The sequence below is a fragment of the Odocoileus virginianus genome, chromosome 2, assembly GCF_023699985.2.
Source record: "Odocoileus virginianus isolate 20LAN1187 ecotype Illinois chromosome 2, Ovbor_1.2, whole genome shotgun sequence".
NCBI lineage: Eukaryota > Metazoa > Chordata > Mammalia > Artiodactyla > Cervidae > Odocoileus > Odocoileus virginianus.
This window is the reverse complement of record NC_069675.1, coordinates 34,398,464-34,420,512: the sequence shown is the minus strand read 5'-3', so window position 1 is coordinate 34,420,512 and position 22,049 is coordinate 34,398,464.

Below are 22,049 nucleotides of genomic sequence, written 5' to 3'. Positions count from 1 at the left end.
GCTGAACTACAAGCTGGGGAATCTATATTTTTTGTCTTTGTGACAACACTGTAGGTTTTCTGCTGCAACCTTATAAACAAACTAGCGCCAATATTCCCTCTGCACCTCCAGGTTAGTAACTCAAAGAAAATTTACTTCACCACAGTGCCATTTCTTATTGTATGTAAGTTTAAGATGTGTTATAATGTGTCTTCATTTGCTTTTATTCCATATAAGGGAGTTAGTAAAATTTATTAGGCTGATAGGTTTTTAGAGACTATTCTGAGTTCCGTATAAATTACTATAAGATCCACATGGGGAATTACAGCCAGAATTATTAGCTCTGTTTAGATCAAGACATAATACAGAAACCTCTGTCCAATTAGGAACTCATTCTGTTGTCTCTCTCTGCCTATCAAGTTGAGTTCTACAAACAAGAATATTTCCTGAGTACCTTCACAAGGGACATACCGTGTTGTTCTGTTCATCACCAGTGAGAAGTAACTTGATGTTTTCATTGCTAATAACTCTCTTGCAAAGTGTATTGACACTTCAGGCATTTGGGAGTCAAATCAACATATAATGAGCATTCCTGTTCTGTGAGACACACCCACACACTTCTTGCCTGCAAATTACTCTGTATCTTAAGAGCCAAGATATAGATGTGTGGATAGTGAGGTCATGATGGACTGCTTATATAAACCTTAGGAATATCAGCAGAGATTTCACCCTGAGGTATATGACTAATTACAAAACAAACTCTGAAGATATTATTTATCATAAGAGGTGAGAGGATGGAAGAACATGTACAAAATGGACCTTGTGTTTCTCACAAAGACTGCTTTGTTTTCCTTTCAATCTCTTTTGCATAGGAAAACCTCTTGAAAAATTCCCCATGTATATACCTATTTCTTCTTGCCTTCTTTCCTATGCTCATTCTTTACTGCAGATAAATAAATCCATGCTTTTCTAAAATTGAAGTATGGTTAGTGTACAATATTATATAAGTTACAGATGTGCATGCGTGTGTGCTCAGTCGCTTCAGTTGTGTCTGACTCTTTGTGACCCCATGGACTGTAACCCACCAGGCTCCTCTGTCCATGGGATATGCCAGGCAAGAATACTGGTGTGAGCTGCCATGCCCTCTTCCAGGGAATCTTCCTGATCCACGGATTGAAGCTGAGTCTCTTTTGTCTCCTGCATTGCATTCTTTACCCACTGAGCTGCTGGGGAAGCCCAAGTTCAGGTGTACAATATAGTAATTCACAATTTTTGAAGGTTATACTCTATTATTGTTCAGTCGCTCAGTAGAGTTTGACTCTTTGCAACCCCATGCACTGTAGCACACCAGGCTTCCCTGTCCTTCATCATCTCCCAGAGCCTGCTCAAACTCATGTCAATTGTGTCAGTGATGCCACCCACCCGATCACCTCATTCTCTGTCGTCCCCTTCTCCTCCTGCCTTCAATCTTTCCTAGCATCAGGGTCTTTTCTAATGAGTCGGCTCTGCACATCAGGTGGCCAAAATATTGGAGCTTCAGCTTCAGCAGCAGTTCTTCCAATGAATATTCAGGATTGATTTCCTTTAGGATTGACTGGTTTGCTCTTGCAGTCCAAGGGACTCTCAAGAGTTTTCTCCAACACCACAGTTCAAAAGCATCAATTCTTCGGTGTTCAGCCTTCTTTATGGTCCAACTCACATTCATACACGACTACTGGAAAAACCATAGCTTTGACTAGACAGACCTTTGTCAGCAAAGCAATGTCTCTGCTTTTTAATACATTGTCTAGGTTTCTCATAGCTTTTCTTCCAAGGAGCAAGTGTCTTTGAATTTCATGGCTGCACACTGTTTATAATAGCCAGGACATGGAAGCAACCTAGATGCCCATCAGCAGATGAATGGATGAGGAAGCTGTGGTACATATACACCATGGAATATTACTCAGCCATTAAAAAGAATTCATTTGAATCAGTTCTAATGAGATGGATGAAACTGGAGCCCATTATACAGAGCGAAGTAAGCCAGGAAGATAAAGACCATTACAGTATACTAACACATATATATGGAATTTAGAAAGATGGTAATGATAACCCTATATGCAAAACAGAAAAAGAGACTCAGATGTATAGAACAGACTTGTGGACTCTGTGGGAGAAGGTGAGGGTGGGACGTTTCAAGAGAACAGCATCGAAACATGTATATTATCTAGGGTGAAACAGATCACCAGCCCAGGTTGGATGCATGAGACATGTGCTCTGGCCTGGTGCACTGGGAAGACCCAGAGGGATCGGGTGGAGAGGGAGGTGGGAGGGGGGACCGGGATGGGGAATACATGTAAATCCATGGCTAATTCATTTCAATGTATGACAAAAACCACTGCAATGTTGTAAAGTAATTAGCCTCCAACTAATAAAAGTAAATGGAAAAAAAAAAAAAAGAATTTCATGGCTGCAGTCACCATCTGCAGTGATTTTGGAGCCCAAGAAAACGAAATACGTCACTGTTTTCATTGTTTCCCCATCTATTTGCCATGAAGTGATGGGACTGGATGCCCGATCTTAGTTTTCTGAATATTGAGTTTTAAGCCAGCTTTTTTCACTCTCCTCTTTTACTTTCATCAAGAGGCTTTTTAGTTCCTCTTCACTTTCTGCTATAAGGGTGGTGTCATCTGCATATCTGAGGTTATTGATATTTCTCCCGGCAATCTTGATTCCAGCTTGTGCTTCAACAGTGTGTGAACCAAGAACTTCCAGATGTTTAAACTGGATTTAGAAAAATATTTAGAAGAGAATTTAGCAGAGGAACCAGAGATCAAGTTGCCAACATCTGTTGGATCATGGAAAAAGCAAGAGAATTCCAGAAAAACATCTACTTCTGTTTCATTGACTATGCTAAAGCCTTTGACTGTGTGGATCACAACAAACTGTGGAAAATTCTTAAAGAAATGGGAATACCAGACCACCTTACCTGCCTCCTATGAAACCTGTATGCAGGTAAAGAAGAAACAGTTAGAACTGGGCATGGAACAGCAGAATGTTTCCAGACTGGGAAAGGAGTACGTCAAGGCTGTATATTGTCACCCTGCGTATTTAACTTATACTCTATTATAGTTGTTATAAAATATTGGTTATATTCCCTGTGTTACATACTATATTCTTATAGCTTATTTTATTTACTTTTAAAAAATCAAGTCTTTTTAATCATTGAACAAATCTGTCAATATTATAAGAACATCATTTGCCTTTGTTTCAAGAAACAAACAAATTTATAGTGACATGATACTGAGTAAGAATAAACCTGATTCAAACATTAAGATAAAGATGGAATGTAAATGTTTGCCTTATAGATTATTTTATACATAATAGTTTGTGCCTCTTAATCCACTATTCCCGTATTGCCCTTCCTCTCTTTCCTTTCCCCACTGGTTTGTTCTCTGTAATCCGCGAGTCCGTTTCTTTTTTGTTATATTCACTAGTTTGTTGTATTCTTTTAGAGTCCACTTATAAGTGGAATCATACACAGTATTTTTATTTCTCTATCTGACCTATTTCACTTAGCATAATACCTTCCAAGTTAAACAGCTTCTTTCTTAAACTCACTGTCATGTGTGATGTTTTTGCATCTACACCATGTTCCCCTTTGATGGAATGTCTTCACTTCACCTCTTTCCCTCTTTTGCTCCCTCTACCTTGCTAACCTCTCTTAGTTAAAATAGGTTATGAAGGTTCATCCACTTTATCCTCTATTCAGACCCACAATGGATTAGATGGTGCCTGCCCACATTGGAAAGGACCATTTGCTTTACCCAGGCCACCAATTCAAATGCTAATCTCTTTTGGAAATACCTTTGTAGACACACCCAGGAAGAAGGTTTACTCAGATATCTGAGCATCCCACAACCCAGTTAGGATCACACATAAAGTTGAGCATCAGAGGCAGCATCAGTATAACTGAACTCAGGTTTGGCAGCTGGCTGCTCCAAAGCTAATACTCAAGAAGCGAGTGTTGGCAGAAAGTTGCTCTAGTCAGAAAAGCTGGCAATCTGGGGAGAAGGTGAAGTCATGTCCCAAAAGCAACTCAGAAGCTCTGCTCAGGGAAAGAGGGGAAAAAAGGAGGAAAGAATCCCAGTTAATCACTGAAGCAAGAGAACAACTCTGAGTCCATTGTCTGCAGGGTGGCTGACTCCTCAGGATCTTTCTTCAGATGTTATCTCATCTACAGGATTGCTAAGTGGGCTGTTGCAGGCAAAAACCTGATCATTCTTTAACTACCTAAATCTTCATTTCCACTTCTTTTAATCTAGGAAAACAATTTACAGGTTAGGCAAGGTATTGTGTGAATTTAGTAGAGCTAAGTCAGGAGTTAGGTTGAATATTAAATCGTGATCTCATTTCTATAAGGTATAAACAGAACAGAAATAGGAAAACAGAAAGCGGCAAAAGAGCTGCTCACAAATCCCCACTTGTCAGACATCATTCATTCTATGGAATTATGGGCAAAAGTCCACCTTCCATAACTTTGTGCTGACATAGGGTGTGAACATGAGACTGTGGCATCTCTTTGCTGACCATTTTAGTTGCCTGCTTACATACAGGCAGAGGAAATTAAAATTATTTTGATGCCCACAAAGATATAAATGATTATGAGCAGTAAAATTAATCCCATTCTCTTGAGGCAAGTTCTTGGAATTGTGCTAGCCATAGACGTAGCAGCTTATGTCATGGTTACAGTCTGGTCAACATGCGGGTAGCATTTTCCTTTTTGTAGCAGTTATAGTATCTGTAAAACAGCTCAGGAATGTGTATCAGACAGATATGTGACTCTATCATCCTAGTCATTAGCTGCTTGAGCCTCCTCCTTTGTGACTCAGGGAGGGCTGAGAGATTTCAGTTTTTCTACAAATAAAAAGGCAGGGGGACATGGAGAAGCCTCTGTACTTGGAGTGGGGATGCAGGGTTCTCCTCTGTTTCATTAGCATCTTATAGATATTGTTAGAAATAAAAATTCTTGGGCCCCATCCCATACCTACTAAAGCCTCATCTCTGGAAGTGGGACCCAGGAAACTATGTTCTAATTTGCTTTCCAGGTGATCCTTATGTACATAAATATTTGATAAATACTGTGTTTAAATGTTCTGCTCTGTCCTCTTGATGGGGTTCCTCTATCCTCAGGCTTTAAAACTCTCTGTCCTGAGTCTGTTTCTCGAGCTTATTTGGGTCTCTCCCCCAGGTCCACTGAGGGGCAATTGTCGTGGTGGGGGGGCAGGTTCTGGATGAACGTGGACATGTGAAGGTGTCCGCACACATGTATGCCAGGCCCCTTGATGGGCAACATGGAACTGAGGGCAGGAAGAGAAAGGCAATGGGACACAGGCTAGGGGCTGGTTTTCCTGTCCTTCTCATTCTAAATTTGAGCCTACTTTCTGGGTTGTTTTGAAGTTAAATTTACTAAGATAGCAATAGAGAACATATTTTACTTAACTTTCTGCTAGCTTGATATTTGGGCTTCCCCGGTGGCTCAGTGGTAAAGAATCTGCTTACCAATGCAAGAAACACAAGCTTGATCCCTGGGTTGGAAAGATCTCCTGGAGAAGGAAATGGCAACCCACTCCAGTATTCTTGCCTGGAGAATCCCATGGACAGAGGAGCCTGGAAGGCTACAGTCCATGGGGTCACAAAAGAGTCAGACATGACTTAGCAACTAAACAACAAAACAAGCTTGATATATACCATTTTGATATTTAGATACATGGTATGAGGGCCTCTATCTGTACCCTCTGCCTGGGCCTGCAAATGTTAAGGTGGAGTCTGATGTGCAGTTTTAATATTAGTTTCCCTTTTGTGTCTTCCATTGGACTGGAACTTCTCGGGGATAAGGACTTAGTTTTATTTGCCTCCTGCTGTGCCTGGCATAAGTGACTTAGTGAATGTGTGCCAAATGGTGAATAGATAAACGAATGCCTTTGTGAAAACTGAGGCTGTTGGGGAAAGCTTGCTGGGGAGATGCTGGGCCCACATGGTGTTTGTTCCTTGAGCAGGACCAATGAGACCACAGCAGGCAGATGGAGTGTCCTTGAGTAGGCAAGACTCTCTGCTACTATCACATAAATTGTTAGAATTAGGGAAAATAAAGGGGATATAACTGACATGATGTTACCTGATGGAGCTGATTTTTCAGACCAAACAAAACTAAGTGGACCTTAAAGTCCAAGCAAGGTGTCAAAGTGAACCGAATGCCACAGATTAATTATAAGTATTGAAAACAGCTGTCAAACTAGTCTGAAATCTTGGCCTTCTACAATTAAGTGTTCGATACAAACTAATTAAATTAGCAGTTTCCAGGTGTTGGCTTTACAGACTGTATAAATTATTCATTGAGTCAAGAATCTCTGTCTATACCAGGGCCTTATTTTGATGGTTCTTTTGTTCTATGGTTTTTTTTTTGTGTGGCATTTGATTCTGATTTTTTAAATTGAAGCATAGTTGATGTGTAATACAATATTATGTTAGCTTCTGGTGTACTACATGATTTGACATTTGCATACCTTATGAAATGATCATCACAATAAGTCTAATAACCATCTGTCCTTATATAAAGTTGTTATAATGTAATTGACCATATTCCTTAGATGGTATATTGCATCATTGTGGCTTATTTATTATATAGCTGGAGTTTTGTATCTCTTCATCTCCTTCACCTATTTCCACTACTTCCGCCCTGCTTCCTTCTGACAACCACATTTGTTCTCTGTATCTATGAATCTGTTTTTCCTTTGTCTTGTTTGTTATGCTTTTTAGGCTCCGTGACTAAGTGAGATCATGCAGTACTGGTATTCTTTTTCTGACTTACTTCGCTGAGCAAAATACACTTTAGATACATCCATGCTTTTGCAATTGGAAAGATTTTGTTTTTTATGGCTGAGTAAATTCCATTTTGTGTATGTGTGTATCACATCTTCTGTATCCATTCATGTATTGACGGATACTTTCATATCTTGGATGTTGTAAAGAATGCTGCAGTGAAGATTGGAATGCATATATCTGTTTAAATTAGTGTTTTTGTTTTCTTTGGGTGAGTACTCAGAAGTGAAATTGCTCAATTGTGTGACAGTTCTATTTATAATTTTTTGAGACCCTCCATACTATTTTCTATAGTGGCTGCACTGATCCTACTAACAGTGCATCCGTGTTCCCTTTTCTCCATATCCTTGGCAACACTTGTTATTTCTTCTTTTTCTGATAGTATAGTAGCCATTCTGACAGATAGGAGGTGACATCTCACAGTGGTTTGATTTGTGTTTCTCTGTTGATTAGTGATGTTAAACATCTTTTCATGTGTCTGCTGGCCATCTGTCTTCTTTGGGAGAATATTTATTCAGGTCCTCTGCCCATTTTTTAATCATGTTGTCGGTTTTTTTTTTTTTTTTTCGTGTTGACTTGTTTTAATTCATTGTGTGCTTTGAATATTAACTCCATACTGGATTATTGCTTGCAAGTATCTTTTTCTATTCAGTAGGTGGCCTTTTCATTTTGTTGATAGTTTCTTTCACTGTGCAAGACTTATTAGTTTGATGTAGTCTCATTTAATTATTTTTGCTTTTATTTCCCTTGTCTGAAGAGACAGATCTAAAAAATATTACTAAAGCAAATATTTTCTTCTAGAAGTTTTATGATTGATTTTTTGCATATAGCTGTCCTGTTTTTTTTAATACCATTTATTAAACAGGTGATCTTTTCACCATTGTATAATCTTGTCTCCTTTGTTGTACATTTACCATATAAGAGTGGGTTTGTTTCTAGGCTCTCTATTCTGTTCCATTGATCCATGTGTCTGTTTTTGTGTTACTACCATACTGTTTTGGTGATTGAGCTTTGTAGCATAGTTTGAAACCGGGGAGCATGATACCTATAGCTCTGTTCTTCTTTCCCCAAAATTGTTTTGGCTATTTGGAATCTTTTGTGTTTCCATGAAAATTTTAGAATTATTTGTTCTAGTTTTGTGGAAAATGTCATTGGTATTTTAATAGGGATTACATTGAATCTGCAGATTGCCTAGGGTAGTACGGTCATTTTAACATCAACTCTTCTAATTCATGAGCATGGTACATCTTTACATTTATTTGTGTCATGGTCAATTTCTTCCACCAATGTCTTATAGTTTTCTGAGTATAGTTTTTTACCTCCTTGGTTAGATTTACTCCTAAATCTAGGTATAAATCCTAGTAACTCCTACATATCTTATTCTTTTTGATGCAATTATAATGATTTTTTTTCTTAATTTCTCTTTCTGATAGTTTGTTGTTAGTGTATAGAAATAGATCAAATTTCCATATGTTAATTTTGTATCCTTTTACTCTACTGAATTTATTAATTCTGATAGCTTTTTGGGTCACATTCTTAGAATTTTCCCAACATAGTATCATTCATCTGCACAGTGATATTTTTAATTTCTTTCCAATTTTTAGTTTTGCATTACTTCTATTTGTTTTTCTTGTCTGATTGCTGTTACTAGGACTTGCAATGCTGTATTGAATAAGTAATGGTGAGAGTGGGTGTCATTGTCTTAGTCCCAGTCTTAGAGAAAAATGCTTTTAGTTTCACACTATTGAGTATGACATTGGCTTTGGTCCTTTTATGTTGAGTTATATTTCCTCTATATGCATTTTATTGAGAGTTTTAATCATAAATAAAATTTTTTTGACAACATTTTGAATTTTGTCAAAAGTTTTTCTGTATCTATTGAGATGATCATGTGATTATCTTTCTTTTTGTTAATGTGGTATATCATGTCAATTGGTTTGCAGATGTTGAACCATCCTTGAATCCCTGGAATAAATCCCATTTGGTCATCATAGTATATTATCCTTTTATTGTATTGTTGAATTCAGTTTGATAATATTTTGAGGATTTTTTCACTTTGCTAATCAGGTATATGGGCCTGTAGTTTTCTTTTTTAGTAGTGTATTTGTCTGGTTTTAGTATCAGGGTAATGGTGGCCTCATAAAATGAGTTTGAAAATGTTCTTCCTCCTCAATATTTTGGAATTTTTTTGAGAAGGATAAGTATTAACTCTCAAATGTTTGGTAGTATTCCCCTGTGAAGTTATCTGGTCCTAGACTTTTGTTTATTGGGAGTTTTAAAATTACTGATTCAATTTTATTACTGGTAATTGGTCTATTGATATTTTCTATTTCTTCCTGATTCAGACTTGGGAGATTGTATGTTTCTAATATGCTGTTAATTCTTTTAGTGTATTTTTCATTTCAGTTATTTTATTCTTCAGTTCTGAGTAGTTCTTTTCTATATTTTCCAGTTCTTTGTTGAAATTCTTACAGAGTTCCTTCATTCTTTTGCTGAGTTCAGTGAGCATTTTTAATGACCATTGCTTTGCATTCTTTATTAGGTCAGTTATTTAGTTTTCATGTCATTAGTGGTTTTTCCCTGAGGTTTCATCTTGTTCTTTCATTTGGAACATGTTCTTTGTCTTCTCTCTCTCTTTTTTTACTTTCTCTGTTTATCTCTATGAAATTAGGTGAAACGGTTACTTATCCTGGTCTTGCAGGTGTGTCCTTGTGTGGGCATGTCCCTGTGTACTCTGTGTGTGCCCAGTGGCTTTGATGGGAGAGTTGAATCTGAATTGAGTGTAGGCTGGGACTTTTTCCACCATGCACTGGGGCGTTGCCTTATCAGAGTGGGATTGAGACAGAGGGAAAAGGCTAGAGCTGGAGTTTGGCCTGGGATAGGCTTCTCCTGGGATACACAGGTGGCTGCACACTGGCCAGGGGTAGACTGGAGCCAGAAGGGCTAGACCAGACCTCAGCATGAGCCACAGCTTCTCCCAGGGCATTGGCAGTTGCTGCCTCGGTGAAGGATAGGATGGAGCTACAGTAGCTGGAGAAACAGCCTGGTGCAAGCCATGGCTTCTTCTGGGGTGTGATGATGGTTGCCCTTTTCATGGGGCATGGGGCTGGAGCCATGTGATGATGGTCACTGCTTTGTGGGGGATGGGGCAGGAGCTGGATGAGGGGCTGTGAGCTGTGGTTTCTCCTGGAGTTTATTGGCAACCAGAGCCCAGTGTTTGTTGGGGACAAGCTGGGGTGGTCTGGGCAGACTGGCCAGAGAACATGGCACTTTTTAATCTGCTGCCTCTGTGTTGGGACTGAAAGTGAGAAGTTCTGTATACACACCCCTTAAGAGTGGAGTCTCAGTTTCCCACAGCCCTATAGTAAGCTCACTGGTTTTCTAAACCATCCTGGGGGGCTCATTTTCTCAGTGTTCATCTCCTGTGCTGGGATGTCCAATGTGGGGTTTGAATCCCTTGCCTGTTAGGGAGGATTCCTAAGTTTGTGATATCTCCCTCCTCTTCGGGGTGACCCACCAGGCTTGGGACTTCTCAAGCAGTGCTAGTGGTAAAGAACCTTCCTGCCAATGCAGGAGATGTAACAGAGGCAGGTTCAGTCCCTAGGTTGGGAAAATCCCCTGGAGGAGGGCATGGTAGCCCACTCCAGTATTCTTGCCTGAAGAATCCTATGGACAGAGAAGCCTGGCAGTCTGCAGTCCATAGGGTCGTACGGTCTTGGACACGACAGAAGCCACTTAGCATGCATACACACCAGTCTTGTCGGTTCTGACTAGATCACTTTTCTTTTCCTCCTACCTGTCTCAGTGTGGTGTTTTCTTTATATCCTTGGTTGAATAGAACTGTTCTAATAGTCTTCAGCTCGTTCTATGTATTTCTCTATATATTGTTTTATATGTTCCATATAACATGTAAGTTATACATTCTATATTTCCAATATAACATTCTCTATGTTGCCTTATATATCGCTGTAGTTTTGGTGTGTTCATGGAAGAAGGTGAGTCCAGGGTCTTCCTACTCTGCCATCTTGATCTTGCCTTTTGTTTTTGTTGTTGTTGTTGTTCTGCTTGGGTATTTTTCACTATTCTCTCTTCCAGTTCATGAATCTCTTCTTCTGTATCATTTGATCTACTGTTGATTACTTCTAGTATATTTTTATTTTACTTATTATATCTAGCTCTCTTTGGTTCTTCTTTATATTTTCTAAATTTTTGTTAAATTTCTCAGTGTGTTCACCTATTCTTGAGTTCGTTGAGTATCTTTGTGATCATTATCTTGAACTCTTTATTAGATAGATTGCTTATCTCCACTTAGTTTATATTTTTTTTCTGAAATTTTGTCTTTTCCTTCATTTGGAACATATTCCTCACTCTGCCTAATTCTTTGTGTTTATTTCTGTATATTCAGGAGGCTGGTTGGCTTTCCTGATTTTGGAGAAGTGGCCTTATGTTAGAGAAGTCCTAGGGGGCCCAGCAGCTTACATGCTCTAGACTGCCCCTTATGTGAGCTTCACGGGCTCTTTCGTTGTGGCAGAGCCACCTACTGTGAGTGCGCTGGGAGGTGGAGCTGGCCCCAGCTCGGCTGACTGCCAGGCTCTGCCTGACATAGTGCTTGCTGGTCCACTGGTCAGGCAAGGCCAGGTCCTGGGACGACTGGCAGCAGGGCCCATGGGTGCTCAGGGCTAGTAAGCTAGTGCCAGCCTGCTGGTGGGTGGATAAGACCCCCAGGGCTAGTAGGCTGGAGAGAGCACTCCAAAATGGCACTTACCAGCATCACTGTCCTTGTGGTAGAATGAGCTCCCCCAAACAGCTGCTACCCAGATCCTTAGGGGGATCCCAGATTCATGAGTGGATCTGACCTAGGTTTTTTCAAATTACTACTTCTGTCCTGGAACTTGGAGCCTGTGAGCCTTTGTATTGTGCTCTTAAAGATCAGAGTCCCTGTTTTACACAGCCCTCCGGATCTCCCATACGTAGGGACTGTGGCCTGCCAGGCTCCTCCATCCATTGGGTTTTCCAGGAAAGAATACTGGAGTGGGTAGCCATGCCCTTCTCCAGGAGATCTTCCTGACCCAGGGGTCAAACCCCTATCTCCTGTATTGCAGGCAGACTCTTTATCATCTGAGCCACCAGGAAAGTCCCCATATACAAGCCCTTCAGAGACTAGTCTTTTCAGGGCAGCTTCCCTGGGCTGGAAGCCTGACTGTAGCTTGGATCCCTTGCTCCTTAGTTTAGTTACTAAGTCATGTCTGACTCTTTGTGACCCCACGGACCCCTCCCAGCTCCTCTGTTCATGGGATTTCCTAGGCAAGAACACTGGAGTGGGTTGCCATTTTCTTCTCAAGAGGATCTTTCTGACCCAGGGATTGAACCTGCATCTCCTTCATTGCAGGTGGATTCTTTTATCACTGAGCCACTAGGGAAACCCATGCTCCTTGGATAAACCTCTGTAATTGTGCTGATTCTCCCGTTTGTGGGTTGACTACCTGGGGGTGTGGGCCTTGATTGTACCCTATATCTCTGCCCCTCCTACCCATCTTGTTTGGTCCCTTCTTTATACCTTCTGTTGTGGAAAATCTTTTCAGCTGGTATTCAGGTCATTCTCTAGATAGTTGCTCTCTAAGTAGTTGTAATTTGGGTATGCCAGTGGGAGGAGGTGAGTTTAGGGTCTTCCTACAGTGTCTTCTTGGCACATGCCCTGTTTCTGGTTTTATTAGAATGCTTCATGTCAGATATACCCCCAGATAGCAGCATAATTGGACAGTTAGGCATGGATGCTGAGCATTTAATAAGTTTATACTCTTTCTTTGAAATTCTTCTTTTTCCCCTCTAAACATTTTACCTGAGTCTCTTAATAAATGAGCTAACCCATAGATATTCATTAAAAATCTACTTTGTGTGCGAGGCCCTGGGCCAGGCTGGCAGGAAACTGTGGAGTGAAGGCTGTACTGTGCCACAGAGAGCTGAGGGTGCAATTGAGAAGTTAGGACACATGCAGTGAATCACGAGTCGTGTGTGCCAAGTGCCAACTATCTCATGCAAAGTAGGCAGTCTTTTCAGGGTGAAATCCCTTCCAGCTGAGGAGATAAGCATTGTCCATGAGGAGTGTCCAGCATCACTCCAACATCCCTTTGAACAGTGTTTTTCCAACTGTATTGACCTTGAGTTGTAAGTGAAGTGAGCTTGACAGTAAGTGAAGTCTTCGATCTCAGAACCAAACAAATTTATGGGTTTGAATCACTGAATTGACATTCCACTGACAATACTTAACCCTTTCTATGTGTTGTATGCTTTTACCTATTCTATTTTTTTAATACTCTGTTCTATAAAAAATATTTTCTCTTATGGAAAATAATGCAGGTTGTCCTCTCAATAAACTGTTAAATGCCCCACTAATTAGCTGTCATCCACAACCTGGAAGATGCTGCTTTAGAGACCTGACTTAAAACCTTTCTGCTTCTGTGTGGTCAGGCCATTCACGATGGCTGTCCTCTTGCTCTCTGCACATCCCTTTTCCACCAGTGCCTCCTCCACCTGCCCCTACTGACCTTCCTACATGTTGGCTCCACCAACATGCTTGTTTAGGTTTTTCCCTAACATCTTATGGAAAAATCCAAACGAACGTTTTGGCCAACCCAACCCTGGCTGTAGGCAGGCCCCAGCTGGTGACTGTGCTCTTCAAAAAGGCAGCGAGGGTCGTGACCCTGCGCTGGTCTCCCTGGTAACTAACGAGCCCACCTGACCTCAATTCCCCGACGAACCTCCTGGTTGGGTGGAGTGCAGGGTGGCGGTGAAAACTGCCGCCTGCAAGTGCCCACTGTCTGCTACACGCAGTGGGGTGTTGCTCCAGGACCATGCTTCAGATGGGTAAGCTCCCCTGTCCATTAAAACACTGAGTCTGTGTTGCTGACTCTGGGTTTTTTCTTTGGTCCTAAAGCTGGGCAAGTGCAGGTCTCAGTTTGTATGCCCACGGGCAGAAGCCCAACTGCTTCCTACTGTGCCATTTTCCCTCTCCTCTTTATACCCTTCTGTGATATGAAGCTTATGAAATCACCAGTGTCTCTGCAGTGGACTGCTGCTGCTGCTGCTAAGTCGCTTCAGTCGTGTCCGACTCTGTGAGACCCCGTCCCTGGGATTCTCCAGGCAAGAACACTGGAGTGGGTGGCCATTTCCTTCTCCAATGCATGGAAGTGAAAAGTGAAAGTGAAGTCGCACAGTTGTGTCCGACCCTCAGCGACCCCATGGACCGAAGCCTTCCAGGCTCCTCCGTCCATGGGATTTTCCAGGCAGCAGTACTAGCTGGCAGTAATTCCTGGTGTCTGCATAGGATAGGAGGTCCCTCTACAGCAATCTGAGGACGTCTCCGCCTCTCCCCGCAGCCCACCAGGGCAGGTTGGGGCCGCTTGTGTGGAGTACACAGTAAAGGAGAACCGTGGAACCCCTTTGCCAAGCTGACCCACATCCAGTTATTTGTTTCACGCCTTTTTGATCAGTTTCCAGATGGCTTTCAGGGGGGAGTAGTAGGATGTGTGAAGAAATAAGTTTGGGATGTGGGAGGAGGGTTTTAACAATATTTTCTTGCCCTTGAGGGATTCCTTCTCATTGAAGATTAAGGCAATTATTCTAGAGTCAGTTGAATATTAATCTGTCTTCAGGAAACCTTTTTTCTGGACAAATTTATATAATGATAGTTGCTTTTAGGATATCACCAGGTATTTGAATGGAAGAATGCCTCATTAAATGTTATCATCTGTTTATACACTTAAACATTCTCAAAGAATCTCATGTTCCTAGCCCTCTGTTTATTCTGGGTTACCATTGTGCCAGGTTATTCTGGCACATACACGAACGCTTCAGAGTCTGGGGTAAGAGACAGACATGTAAACTCAATCCCATGAAAGCTCTATGTAGAAGTTTATGCAAGAGACCATGGGCCACAGGAGATGCAACCCTCAACTTCCTGTGAAGATCAGGGCCGTGTTTTGGAGGAAGTAACATTATGAGGGAGGAGGTGGAGTTTGCCAGGAAAGAGGCTGAACTTTACGCGGGGAGGGAAGAGCATGTGTGAGGAGGCATCAAATACATGAAAGAGCCCAGAGCTGCAAGAAACTTGGTGAGGGTGGTGGAGAGGAGAGAGAGGAGGGGGAGAGATGTGCAGAGGTGAGCTGAGGAAGGAGCTTTCATGCCATGCCAACATGTGTGGAGCTTAGCCAATGAGACCTGGGGAGAGATGCATTTAAGGATTATTAGTAGAGGAGTGATGTAAGTAGAATTTACATTTTGGGAAGATTACTCTGGTAAACAGCATATTTCCAAGGAGTTAAATTGTTCCCAAAGGCCTCATATAAAGACCACGCAATCTTAGAGTGGAAAAGAGGAGTATAGGTTAGTGTTTCTCAACCTTGAAAATGCATCACCTGGAAGGCTTGTTAAACTAGGTTGCTGGAACCCACCCACAGAGCTTTTTCTTCAGTAGATCCAGGGTGGGCCCTCAGAATTTGCTTTTCTAACAAGTTCCCAGGTGATGTTGATGCTGCTGGTCCAGGGATCACACTTTGTTCATTGAATGATGTTTTAGGAAAAACAGTGACCCTCGAAGATGTCTATCCTGATCCTTGGAGCCATCACTATATTATGCTGGCTAGAAAAAGGGAGTTAGGGTTTTGGATAGAATTAATTTATAATTAAGCTATTAATCAGTAAAGTAAGATTGCAAGAGAGCTGACCTGAAAATAGGGAGAGTAGCCTGGGTTATTCAGGTGGGTCCAATGTAATCACAAGGGTGCTTAAAATCGTAAGAGATACAGAAGAGGAGAACCAGAGGGAGATGTGACATTGCTGGCTTGGAAGATGAAGGAAGGTGGCTGTGAGTCAAAAAATGGGAGCAGCCTCTAGAAGCTGGAAAAGGTTAAAAGATAAATTCTTACTTGAGTCTCCAGAAGAAACACGGCCTGCTGATACTTGATTGCAGCCGTCAGGCTTTTAATCTACAGAACTGTTGCAGAGTATAGTTGCACTGTTTTAAGCCAGCTTCCCTGGTTTTTGCCCTCATGTCCAACTCAGGGCCAACAGAAAAAGCCAAATATGCTTCCAAAACAATCACCTGAGGTGCCCTGCCTCTGGCTTCCTCATGCCAACAACTGCCCACCAGAGCACTGCTGAAACCTTCTTTTTTTTTCTCCTCTTCTTTTCTCTATAAAGCCTTTCCACTACCCTGCCTGCCTCTGAGTCTCTGCCAATTAGAGGATGGTGGCTGACTCCCTTGCTGTGGCAAGCTCTGAATAAATAGCCTCTGTTTGTTCTCATTTGGGTGGTCTGCACTGATTTCCAGGAGAGAGAGTGCTCTATACTGCCCCCTTCCTTTTTTTTTAAACTCCCTGATTATTCTAATACAGGAATTTTCAGCGGAGGGTTTTGTCCCTCACCCACCTCCCCGAACAAGGACATTTGGCTATGTCTGCAGACGATTTGGGTTGTCACAGTTGTGGAATGCTACCAGCATCTAGAGGGTAGAAGCCATTATAGGAAATCTGCTAAACATTGACTATGTACAGGAATGTCTCCAACAAAAAGTTCTCTGGACCAAAATGCAAAGAGTTCTGATCTAATGACAGAAATTTCTAGTCCTTGTGCAGTAGAGAGGTGTTGTGTGGAGGTGTCTTTTTATGTGAGTGAGACAGTGATACTAAAGTAAGACAGAGGTGGCCAGCAATCTGTATATTTATTCTGACTAGGCTGTCTTGTAACATAGATAGTCCTCATTTTTGCTTCCAAAAAAGAATATGACCTCCCTTACCCTGAAGGAACAGGAAAGTCTAGCATTTAATTTTGTTTCTTTCCTTAGTAACTCCTAGAGATTTATAGTATATGTAAAAATATGCCAATATATTTGCATCTATTTATCTTTATAGATATACATGAAATATGACTATAACATGAAATTTCCACATATGAGTTGTGGAAATGATCTCTTTACTTCATTGCTATATCATACACACAGACACATACATAAATTTGTTTCTAGTGGGTTCTATTTGCAAAGCTACTTTCCTATTTCTCTCTGTGCACTGGTGCCCCTGTCCAATGGCATGGTGCTTCGTTCGACCTTTATGTATCTGAGACTCTCTCATCTATGGATCTTCAGAGCTGATTTGGAATGCATGCTATTGAAGCCTTCACATTTTTCATGCATTTAAAACAGAGCTGTAGTTGGAGATTTCTTCCACAGATCAACCTCTAGCGTTTCCGACTGACATGCTCAGGAAGGAAGAGGTGAGGTAAGCTGTTAGCTTGGAGCAAGGCATTTCCAATCCTTTTGCTCTGACATTTTTCAAGCTCACAGGCTAATTAATCAATTTCATTAAAAAAAGAGCATGTTGCCATGGTATCATGAGGCATGTTTATACTGCCACAGTAAGATTTCAGAGTATTTTTAATCTTTAATTACCTACTTCCATTTTTTTTGAATTGGTTAAGTCCTTAAAAATTTTTTCCCTTTTGATTATGTGATTTTCTGGCAGTGTTTTCTGATATCGAGATACTAATTGAAACAGAGCTGCCTCTCTGAGAAGAAATAAGATCACCTCTGGAGCCCTGGTTGTGTGCAAGATTTGATTAAAACGTTCCACAGAGGGCATTGTACCAGCTGGCCTTCAGTACCTGTGCTTATACACAAGAAACCACTCATTTATCGCCAGAGACATGACCCAGGAGGAGTTTTATCTATATTGGATGTAACATATGCTTGCAAGGATTCAGAATATTTCTAGAAACATATTCAATTCTAGCTTTTTCTTTCCCTATAGGATCACAGAAATGTTCAGTGTTCATGATAAAACAGGTAACTTTTTGCCTTGAAAAATAATTTTCTGGGAGTGTCAAGAGACTATGCTCAGATTCATTTAAAAAAGCTGTTAACTACTTGAAGTAACGAGTAACCCTGATTTAAAGAGCCCTTTTCTAACTCCTAGTCATTAAAGAGATGAGTGAAGTTATGGAGAGGATGCCATGGAGATTTTGAATCAGATCAGACTGAAACTTTCTTATTAAAGTAGACCAGGAATAACATAGCAAAAACAAGTCAGACAAAAACACTCTCCTGTATCTTATGAAGGATGTGAAAATGTATGCAGTAATTCTTTCCTTTTTCTTTTTGATTTACTATAAAGTGTCTGTGCTTAGGGGGGTTTGGAATCTTACTAAAAAATGAATACATGGAAAATATAAATGTGCATCTGTCTCTTATTAGGGACAATCTAACTAGTCTGTCCTCCTCTGGGTCTTTTTCATGAGCTGCTATTAATGTTTAATCTGTGGCTTGAGTTGTAATGTTTGTTTATAAGATGTGCCCATTTATAAGATCTACATTCCTGAAGCTGACACCTTAGATTTTTCATGAAGCTCAGCACCGTTAGTGGTGCTTTTGCAAGAAGCCACCTCTTCAAGGACAAAGGTAGTATCCCAGCAAAGTGGTCTATAAAGACCATTTCAGAAACAGTGTCTTTCAGTGTGAAGGTGCTTCCCTGGTGGCTCAGATGGTAAAGAATCGATCTTTGGTTTAGGAAGATCCCCTGGAGAAGGGAATAGCAACACACTCCAGTATTCTTGCCTGGAGAATTCCATGGACAAAGGAGCCTGGTGAGCTACAGTCCACGGGGTCCCAAAGAACTGGATATGACTGAGCAACTAAAACTTTGAGTGTGGAATCCTCAGACACCGCCACCAGGAATTCTTGTTTCTATTTGCAGACTGGCTTATGAGCTTCTGTGTGACCTGGGCTGGCCACTCTCAAGCTTGAGATGACTCTGTCCTTTTAGATTCCATATGAGAATGACAACTGGAATTGCCTGATAGGATTACTGGACAGCCAGTCTAGTTGGTTGAGCTCTGTAGTATAAAAAGTGCTTTATTTTCAGCTATATCCTATATTAAAAAAAAAAAAAACACACTGAAAAAAGTACTGAAAAGCTGTCAACGCATTTCTTCATGGAACATTTTAAGTATGATTGCTGCTTCTAGTAGCTTTTGAGATAGGATAAAGGTATTATTACAAATTGGACTTTTGGCTAGAATGATCCATCTAGGTAAAATTGACGTTGCCTAATATTGCATTTTGGTCATACAGCAGTGACCTTTAGCTGTGACTCCAAAGACAATACAAATTCCGAACCCTCTGCAATCTAACGATACTAATTAAACTAGTATTGAGTGTCTCTTAAACGTCAGGGCGTGTGTTAGGGCTGGAGATGCTACTTAAAGGTAAGATATTGTTCCTGCTTTCAAGATATTAAACTCCTTGATAGGATGGACAAAAGGACACAGATAAGAGAATTAATTGAGGTTCAGTGTTCATATAGCTAGCTTTTTTGTCTTTGATTTGCAGTTTTAGTGTTCATTGCACATCTATTCCAATTTGCAGTTTGCAATAGGAAGTTCTCCTAGGAAGTGAGTATTTAGTTCCTCTCCCAGTTGTTTTAGGAACATGTTGGAGGGTTGATCTAGTTCAGCCCCTTGCCCTGTGACATTCTGAAGGGCAGACTGGTATTAATGATGAAGGGTTGGGTCTGAGGGAGAAGAGGTATTGAGACGAAGGCTGGGACAGGCTGGCTTGGGGGGAGCTCTGCTCAGGTCATGCGTTTGTCAAATGGGAGAGTGACATGGGGTTAAGAATCCCCTGCCTATTGATTTACACCAGCAGAGGCTCTCCCCAGAGTGGCCCAGCTGCACGCAATGTGCGTGAACTCTGGCCTGGGACCAGTGAGCTGAATGATGGCAGACCAGCGCACGTGGCTGAATGAGCCCCTGCGGATTACGGACAGGGAGGAACTGTGAGCACTCTTCGTTCGAGAAGGTAGGAGACACGGTGGGTGTCTGAGGCTGGCTGGCTGGCTCTGAAGCCAGATTTCACTGTTGCTAAATGACCTTCCATGGAAGTCAAGCATGGTCTTTTTTTTTTTTTGTCTCCCAATTTAAGATTTATGTGTTAAACATAATCACATAATCCCAGTTCTATTGCTCACTTTCAAAGCAATTAGAAGTCTTCAGCTGATGTTTTTCTAGGTGAGTCATAAATACATCTGAAGGTCAGCTCTCATCCCACTTTGGAGGAAGATATATATGAGAAAGTGTGACCAGGACTCAGGAAGCTCGGGAAACTGACAAAACAGCTTACCCTTCACTTGTGTAGTTGGCAGGGTTATTATCCAGAGAAAGCGGTGATTTTTTTGTTTTTTTCCTTGGCAATTACATTTTACCTTCCTATAAAGAAAAATGATGCCAAGCCTGGGTGTGGTGCTGTCTGCGCTCTGGTGCTTTGCGTAGGTATTTATCCCAGGCCCTTGGCAGTGCGCCGGGTTAGCATGCTGGGCTGTGGCTGGGGGCCAGTGTGTTCTGATACCGAGCCCTGTGATAGGAGCACCAATGGGACAGAGGACCCAGTGTTTCCACAAGGACAGGTGCCCGCTCCCTGTGAGAGGCGGCAGCGCTGAGTGAGACAGCACTGGCTGGCGAGGAGCCAGGCTCTGGAGCTGGCGTCTCAGCCCAGGTGCAGTTACCTGATGGGTTGTCGTTTAGTCTCCTTGCCTCACTTCGCTCCTTCTCTCATTGCTAATATTGAGTCAGGAATAGCTGCCCCTCCCTCATTCCAGGACTATTTTAAGTTCCAATAAGATGGTGATTTAAGGTACTCAAAAAATGTAAGGTGAATTAGCACACATAAATATGGATAGTCATATTGTGGCATCAGGGCTCTATCGATTATTTTTACAGATAATTGAATAGTATAAATAATTCAAGCAATTAAAAGTTACCATCCTTTAATAAAAAAAAGAAAAACCTTTCAAAATATATGGCACTTTTTATGGCCATTAAAACTCAGATGACACTGACCATGAGAATAAACAAGGGGCTGGTAAGTATTTTTCTGTAAAGGGCCAGACAGTAAATAATTTATGCTTTGTGAGCCGTACAGTCTCTGTCAAAACTACTCCCCTCTGTTGTAGCAGTAAGGTAACCATAGAAGCTTTGTTACCAAGGGAGTGGGGCTGTGCTTCAAAAACCTTTATTTACACAAACAGACATTGAGCTGAATTTGGCTCATATGGGCTGTAGTTAGCTACCTGTTGGCCTAGTCTAACTTTAAGTGGATGCAGAAATGGTTTGGGAGAAGCACTGAAATATTTGTGAATAAGATGTTTAGCTGATTGGGAGCAAGCCTGGGAGAGGCAGCAGGTACAGGATAGCCAGTCTGGAGTTTTTGGAGGTGGTGATCATTAATGGGGTATAATGGATGAGGATTAGGGAAATACCGTGTTTTTAGAGGCGTGATTATTTAAATGCTAAGCTGGGTTAGCTAGAGAATGAGGAGGTAAGAGGGTGAGAGTGGTGAACACTGTTGGGATCAGTGGGTTGGTGTTTTTAAGGAAGTCAAGCCGTCTTGCAGTGGGAATAATACGAGTACACTGGAAGGATAAATGATGGTGGTCGGTGTGCAGGAACTGGAAATTCCTGCAAGTGGTTCCACTATTTGTGGGAGGGAGGGGTAGAGATGAGGTGAGATAGGGCAAAAAAAAGCAAGCTTACTAGAGGTGAGGAGGTCAAGAAACAGAGAGGCTGTGATGGTGAACGGTTCATCCTTGGAGATACTGAAGATGTCAAGATTGATAGAGAAGTAGAGAGACAATAAACTAGGTGCTAAATCCACTGGTAAATGAAGGGGAGTTCCTGAGAGGCTTATAGGGGTGTGAGAAAGTCTGCAGCTAATGACTCGAAGTGTTTTGGACTGAAGGAAGAAAGATGACAAATGATCTGGAAGCAATTACTGTGACAAACACTACCTAGATACGCACTGATCCTGGTAGTGCCTCTTCCTGGGCATACAGACAATATTTCTTAGCCTTCTCTATCATCAAGAGTGGTCAAGTGATGTAGTTCTGGTCCACAGAATTAGGATAGAACTATGCTCAGCACTACCAATCTTGTCCCCTAGAAGCCTTCCATGTGCAATGCTCCATTCTCTCTCTTCTCCTGACTGCTTCATGGAGACAGAGGATCCTGGAGGACTCTCAGACCCTGGGAGATGACCAGTCACTGAATGGAAGGATCCTGGGGTCCTGAATATTTGCTGCTTTTGGTCTGTAGTTTGGACTTTACAGGAGCAAGAAAAAAAACTTATATTGTGTTAAGTCCCTAGCATTACTCTCACACACATACCC